Raw genomic sequence first — 7136 nt, 5'->3', positions numbered from 1 at the left:
CATCACAGACTTGAGGACTGTATTACACAATTCCAACCTCTGCATTTCGCCAGAAATTGGGTTGACATCATCAGGGGTGTCAGTTGCTTCCAGGTTTTCTATGCTAAACTCCTCATCCTGAGGAACTTCATCAGGAATTTGCTGCATGAGCTCCTCTAAATCCGATAAAAAAGTGTCATCATCTACTTGACAATTTCCACCTTTTCTTCCGACCTTGGGAGTTCCATGCAGCATGGATGTCTTGATGGAGGATGCAAATTGCTGAGTGGTAGGGTTACTGTTACATCCAATGTGGAACCTTATGCTCCCAAACAAATTCTCCAGCGGGTCTTGATTAAGCCTCCTCGTTTCCAGTTTTTTCAACCCCTCCTTCTTTAGCCTACACCACAGAAATTTAACAGCCCTAATAGTGGACATCCATCCATCCTGGGACCTAGGTCTTATTGATTTTATTATTTTTGGCTTGCCAGAAGGATGTAAAAGTATCTCTCCTGTTGAAGTTTTCTTAAGTAATAAGAACGTCAGGATCTTCAGCTTCTTCAGTGCTTCATTCCAGAAGGCAATATGTGGACTGGTGTCACACAACGGAGACAATAAATCATCAACATCTTGCCCCTGATTAAAGCTGTTGAAGCTTTGAAAGAGCTTCTTGATGAATACCAGGAATTCTGCTGTCACCGCAGCACCAGGATCCATAAGCCCTGTCAAAATAAATTTATTGGAAATAGCATGAGATCAGTTATTGAACAGAATGGACTCCAAAGCATGACTATAATTTTTTTAAAAAACATACCAAGCCCAACAAAGACATCCATTTGAGAAGCTAGAGCCTGGCTAAAAATGTTGGCAGCCATTGAAACACTCATCTTCTCCTTCCACCTAGGTTGTAAACATGCCGGGGTAATCTTTGGGAAGGCGATAACATTTCCACTGCATCCTCTACTTATAGTAACAGCCTCCTCAATAAGCTGCCATTTTCCAATGCCTGAAACCTGTGCCCCAGCAATGTCAACCTAGTCAATAATGTTTGAGAAGAAAACATTTGCATTACATCAAAGATCAAATGCCTACTAGCAACAATTATACATAGATGGAGACTTCCAATGGGCTACACACCTTGCCCTCGATGCAATACTTTATAAACATATTCCTCGTGCATTTCATGAGGTGAGGAGGATCATGAAGTGTGTATACTTCTTCTCCATTAAGGCTGAAAGTAAGTGGCATTCAGTTGTGTTAGAAATTCCCTTCTTTGGCAACAAATACATTTAGTAGGAGAACACTTAATCTTGTGCCCTAAATATAAGTCTGGAATAAAAATAATTCACCTGGCTTACCTGATGTAAGGGTGGGTTTTTGTGGACCCAAGTATTTTTAATGCAGACGTATTGTTGCTACCCATGTCACAGACTATGGCAGCTACCTTCAGCCCAGCATTATTCAAGGCTGAAAGCACCTCCTTTATTAAAACAGCCATATGGGGGCCAGGAGTGCTACCTGCAGAGAAGTAGTAAGCAACCGGCTGCTTCCATTGCTTATTTATTCCCCTAATCATAAAAACTAATGCCTCCGAGGCAATGGCATTACTTCGTCTGTTTCCTCCATGGTCCTGAAACCCTTCAACCATATCTAACCGTGTATTATATGTTAAAGATGGCATGATTGCCATCTCATCAAAGAGCAAGACGCAGAGTTTGTCTTTCTCCTCCATTCTGCTGACCTGCTTCTGTAAATACTTCATGATGAAGTGGTTGATTCCTGGATAGAATGGAATGCAAAGAAGCAAGGATTTAAGGGTGGACACAGCGGGGACATTTAAAATGGTTGAAAGGTATACATAGGCTCGGGGACTCCTTTTATAAAAAGACAGGAAAATTAGCTTTTCCTGTGTGCTCCATCGCCTTGCATTCCTAGGAACATTACTGTTCCTCAATAAGGAAGAAATTATAGTGGAAGATTCCTTCGGTGCTTGAGCAAAGAGCAATTTGCTAACATCAGATTCCCCTTTTAATAGGGATGAAACTTTCTTTTGAGCCTCCTGCTGTTTTTGCTTCAAGTAAGAAACCTTCTTGGAGCACTCTCTTAATCTTTCATACAGGTACTTCTTACGGGGAGTGGATCCTACGAGTCGCCGGCAGCTATAACCCCTGGGAAAGAGGGTGCCAGATTTCACCTTTTTGGGGGTGCAGGAGTAGGTACTGGATGAACCTTCCCCATCATGTGATATTCTTGATGGAGGAGGCAAGTTATCTGCATTGCTCATGATGCCATCTTTAAAATTTTGGTAACTGGTGGTGGAAGTGGGTGTGGATAGATTGATGTCTGACACTGAAGCTGGTGGACCGCAGGTGATAGTGAATGTAGCAGATGAATGAGCCATAGGTTCAGGCGATGACAAAGTAACTGAGTGAGGGCTGACTGCAGGAATGCTATCTTCTGCATGTAATGGAGGTGAAGGCAAAGTAGAGGGTTGTATTTGGAGAGTAGATAAGATGCTTGTGGAAGGAGAAGTATGTGTTGTAGATGAACTATGGCTGCTTGCAGGTGGATGGGATGATACTGAAGGCCCAGGATCACTGTCAGGGACACTGAATATCTCTGGAATAGCTCCTCGATGCAGCTTTTTGGCGATTGGGCACATATACTGTGCTGCTGTGAAATGCTTTTCACAGAGGTATGCAGACTTTGATACCTTATCCAGAGGTCTCCCAAGTAAATTGGGGTTGTTAGCCCTTCTCACCCATTCCAAGCATCTGAAAAATGTTCATCACGAAACTATGAAAACCTGCTTTTGTTACTTTTTAAAAATATTGTCAATGCTAAAAATATGAATACTTAGCACATATTAAAATATCCTTATGAAAAGTGAAGTACTTCACCTTACAATAGAATATTTCCACAATAAGATAAAAATAATGATGAGTGCTCCTTCTCCTTACTTCGCAAACAAGATATACCATCAAATGCACTACCTTTTTGATGCTGCTTCAAATACTTCACTAAAAGTTCATCACCAGTGAAAGAGATTTGAAAGTAATTATTTATTTACATTCCAATTACATGCTAGTTATGACAGCAATGGTGCACACACACCCACGACTACATGAAGTGAAGATTTACTGAGCGAATGCGTCAAAGTACATTCTCGAAGAAATTGCATGATGTGCCCAATTAATTCAAAATCAATATCATGCATCCGGTGAAGCTTGCCAAAATTACAGCTTGCATTGGCTAATATTAAACGTTAACGCAATTAAGATTAAACGGCACTTAATAAATTCATTCACTTATCCAATAGTATTCAAAATCACTTGCATGTACTTACTTGAAGCTGCCATTACAGCTTGCCATAAACATTGACAATGGAAAAAGGCATTCGAAAATTATATGTCATACAAAAATCCTTAATAATTTAAAATACGTCAAGTGCATACGACTGTTATATGCCCAAAGGCCGATAACAACGATATTTCATGCACATGCATACACCATACCAGCTACCATACTTATTTTATAAAAGGTGTTATAAGTAAATTGCGATATTTTATGGACTTTATTAAAGGAACTACCACATTCAATCGCAATTCTAGATATGATTACCACACCAAAATCCAGGAGACGCGATCCACCTGTAAGATATGAATGAAATTATTTATCAAGGCACAATGCCAGACGAACAGGAATTACTTTCATTCACCGTCCCAAAACTCCTTAACCCTGAAACTGATCTAAATGGAGAAAATACTCCGATGTCACAATGGTATCACATTGGATCCCTCTCTACAGGATGGACACAAAAAAGATTAAGTCAGTACACAATGATAATACACGGTAGACATTATCTATTATTCACGGTTGACAGATTTTAGTCTATCATAATTTTATGAACAGCGTTATATCAAATGTCAGTAACAATAAGAAGTAACGGTTGAAAGCAATTACGATACAAATTGTAGAACAACATGTTATGGAATAAGAGGGTAACAATATCCTTTAAAATACTCACAAGTTTTCATTCCGAGGAAATGCATGCAATTTCACCGGATTTTCCGGTGTACGTCTACTATCACAGTTGATAGCACTGCACTTTCTAATTGTAGACATCTTCAACGTGTCAAGATGTCAATAAATTAAACACGGCTCGAAATATCCGAGTTTTAGATTATAAACAAGGTCCCACTTCGATTCACTCAAAAACAATCTGTGTTTACTGTAATACTGCCTTCCCATAGGCTAGCGAGCTAGCGACAAGAGCTAGTAGTGACAATCGGCAATGCGTTGCCGGCGAGAGTTACCCACCCCGCTTTTCCCCTCTGTCCGACCCCTCTCACCCTCAATCGACTCGCCGTGATTTGAGTTTCGGAGGATACGATGAACGCCCTCAGCGTGCAAAAGGACTACTATTCTCAGACAAGTGTAGTGCTAAAAAATTACGCCGAAATGATAACCTCTGGGACAGAAGTTTCCACAGTAAATAATGCTTCAATGGAAATAAATTTGATTGACAACTTTATTGTCAACCGACGGCCTTACCGTCTATCGTCGAGTGAGCGTGCGGAAGTTCGCAAAATTGCGGATGACCTAGTATCCAATTGCGTTATTAGAGGGAGCCCCTCCCCGTACGCTTGTCCCGTCCTTTTAGTGAAAAAAAAATGGGACGTACCGTATGTGTGTTGATTTCCGAGGAGGGCATCCGTCCAAGCCAGAGTAAAATCAAAGCATTGAAAAATTTATCTCGCCCTACCGACGTTAAGCAGGTCCGACAATTTATGGGGTTAGCCGGATACTTCCGAAAATTTATTCCCGAGTTTGCTAGTCGTACCGCATGCATAAATGACCTTACAAAAAAGAATGTAAGTTTCGTTTGGACGACAGAACATGAGGAAGCTAGAAAGTACATAATTGACTGTTTGACCGCCGAACCACTCTTGGTGGTATTCAACCCCGATATGCCCACGGAGTTGCATACAATGCGAGTGCGGTAGGCTACGGAGGAATCCTCATTCAAAAATATGACGGGGAAAGCAGAGTGGTTGCGTATTACAGCAAACGTACCTCTTCTACTGAGGCGAAATATCACTCCTATGAATTGGAGACCCTAGCCATCGTCAACTCTCTAAAGCATTTCCGAGTGTATCTTATCGGGATTAAATTTGTTATTGTCACTGATTGTAATTCAGTCAAATCGACTATGAACAAACGCGATATTGTTCCTCGAATAGCCCGATGGTGGACATACATGCAGGATTTCAATTTTGAGATAATTTACCGTAAAGGCTCTACCCTGAGCCACGTTGATTATCTTAGCCGTAATCCTGTCTCAGTCTTGCGAGTCTCTCAGCACGATTCGTGGTTACACATCGAGCCAAAGGGCAATGCCGAAGTTCGGCAAATGCTTTCCGAGTTGCGTGAGGGAATAGTAGACTCGAATCAATACGTTGAGAAGGATGGCTTTGAGAAGGATGGCTTACTATGTCATCAAGAGATTTTAAAAAAATAGGAGGAAATTGCTGCGCTACTATGTCCCCCGACAAAGTAGGCTTGGACTTCTGCGATTATTTCATGACGAGCAGTGCCATATTGGAGCAGAGAAAACAATTAAGTCAATAAGTTTGCATTCTGGTTTCCGCGGCTAAGACAGTCTGTCAAAAACTATGTGAAACACTGCCTTGTTTGTGTTGTTAAGAAGACGCAAACAGGTTCTCTACAGGGACTCGTTCAATTACCCAATAAGGTTCCAGTCCCAATGCACACGATACACATCGATTGTCTGGGACCCTTGCCGGTGTCTATTGATGGACACAGATATGCGCTTGTACTAATTGATTCTTTCACTAAGCATTGCAACATGGTTGCCTTAAAATCTGTAAGATCTGATGAGACTCTGCGAGCCCTGCAATTTTTTATTTCCTGCTTCGGAGCTCCTGAATTAATCATTATGGACAGTGGCACCAATTTTCATAACTTGGCAGTGGCTAAGTGCCTAAATGAATGGAACGTTCGTTATCACTTCATAACACCCGATATTCACAGAGCAAACAGACAAGTGGAGCGTTATATGCGCACCATCATGAACTTAATAAGAATTGAGACAAGGTTCAGGGCAGAATGGCCGAGCGTTTTGTGGAGAATTAAGTTAGTTTTGAACACTACCATGCAAAAAGCGACAGGGGTCAGTCTGCTCAATTGCTCATTGGTATTGAAGTCACCACCCCATTCATTCAAGCCGCCTTAAATGACCTTTCAAGTGATCTAACTCCTGTGAGAAATATGAATGTTGACAGGAGGCGTGTCATCGAGCGACTTCGATCAGATGAATCATCTAGAGCAGCTCTCAACTCCAGAGGGCGTGACACCCAGCAGTACAGCATTGGAGACTTCGTGCTGCTTCACCGGGCGAGCAAGCTTCACGCGAGCAAGGCGGATTTCGAATTCCTTGGTCCTTACGAAGTTCGAGAGGTGACACCAGAGGGACGCTACGAGCTCAAACGGGTCGGCGCTACGAGACAAAGGATCGTCAAGGCTGCCAAGGAACAGCTGCGACCGTGGCCGAAGGATTGGTCGGCTGCGACTGACATGTAAGACCTTATCTCTCTCCATGAGGGGGAGGGGTGAGGTACGAGGTAAGCCTGTACCCGTGATTTGTTTTGGCTTTCCGGGGTCTTCGGACCTTGAAGCATGGGTTTGAATGAACTCATGATTTGTGTTGGCTTCCGAGGTCGGAGTACCTTGAAGCATGGGTTTGAATGAACTCATGATATGTTTTGGCTTCCGAGGTCTGAGCACCTTGAAGCATGGGTTTGAATGCACCCATGGTTTGTTTTGTTTTCCGGGGTCTTTGGACCTTGAAGCATGGGTTTTAAAGAACTCATGATTTGTTCTGGTTTTCCGAAGGTTATGCACCTTCACGCATGATTGCTCCCATTATGCGTTTTGTTTTCCAAGGCCTTAGGGGTCTTGAGGTGTGTGACAAACTAATTTATTTAGATTTCAGATCGACACGAGTTGAACTCTGGAGCCAGCCTGGGTCCATAATGTGCCTATTTTGATGGCTGAGTGCTATCAGTGTACCTTACAACTTGATAATTAGATGTCGCTGCTAATGACAGTGGGATCGCGAGTTTGTATTCGGCTCT

The 7136-nt window shown here is 42.2% G+C and overlaps 1 protein-coding gene across 1 annotated transcript in view; it reads left to right on the top strand.

Annotated features, from left to right (window-relative positions):
• The first annotated feature begins 5474 nt into the window (after nt 1–5474).
• LOC124170548 (Golgi reassembly-stacking protein 1-like) overlaps nt 5475–7136 on the top strand; it is an 89390-nt gene continuing 87728 nt past the window's right edge. Inside the window, exon 1 of the transcript XR_006867497.1 lies at nt 5475–6578. The gene's annotated coding sequence lies outside the window, so the exon portion shown is untranslated. The remainder of the gene's footprint in view (nt 6579–7136) is intronic.

Source organism: Ischnura elegans, chromosome X (genome assembly GCF_921293095.1).
Source record: "Ischnura elegans chromosome X, ioIscEleg1.1, whole genome shotgun sequence".
NCBI classification, from domain to species: domain Eukaryota; kingdom Metazoa; phylum Arthropoda; class Insecta; order Odonata; family Coenagrionidae; genus Ischnura; species Ischnura elegans.
This window is presented reverse-complemented; position numbering and strand designations above follow the sequence as displayed.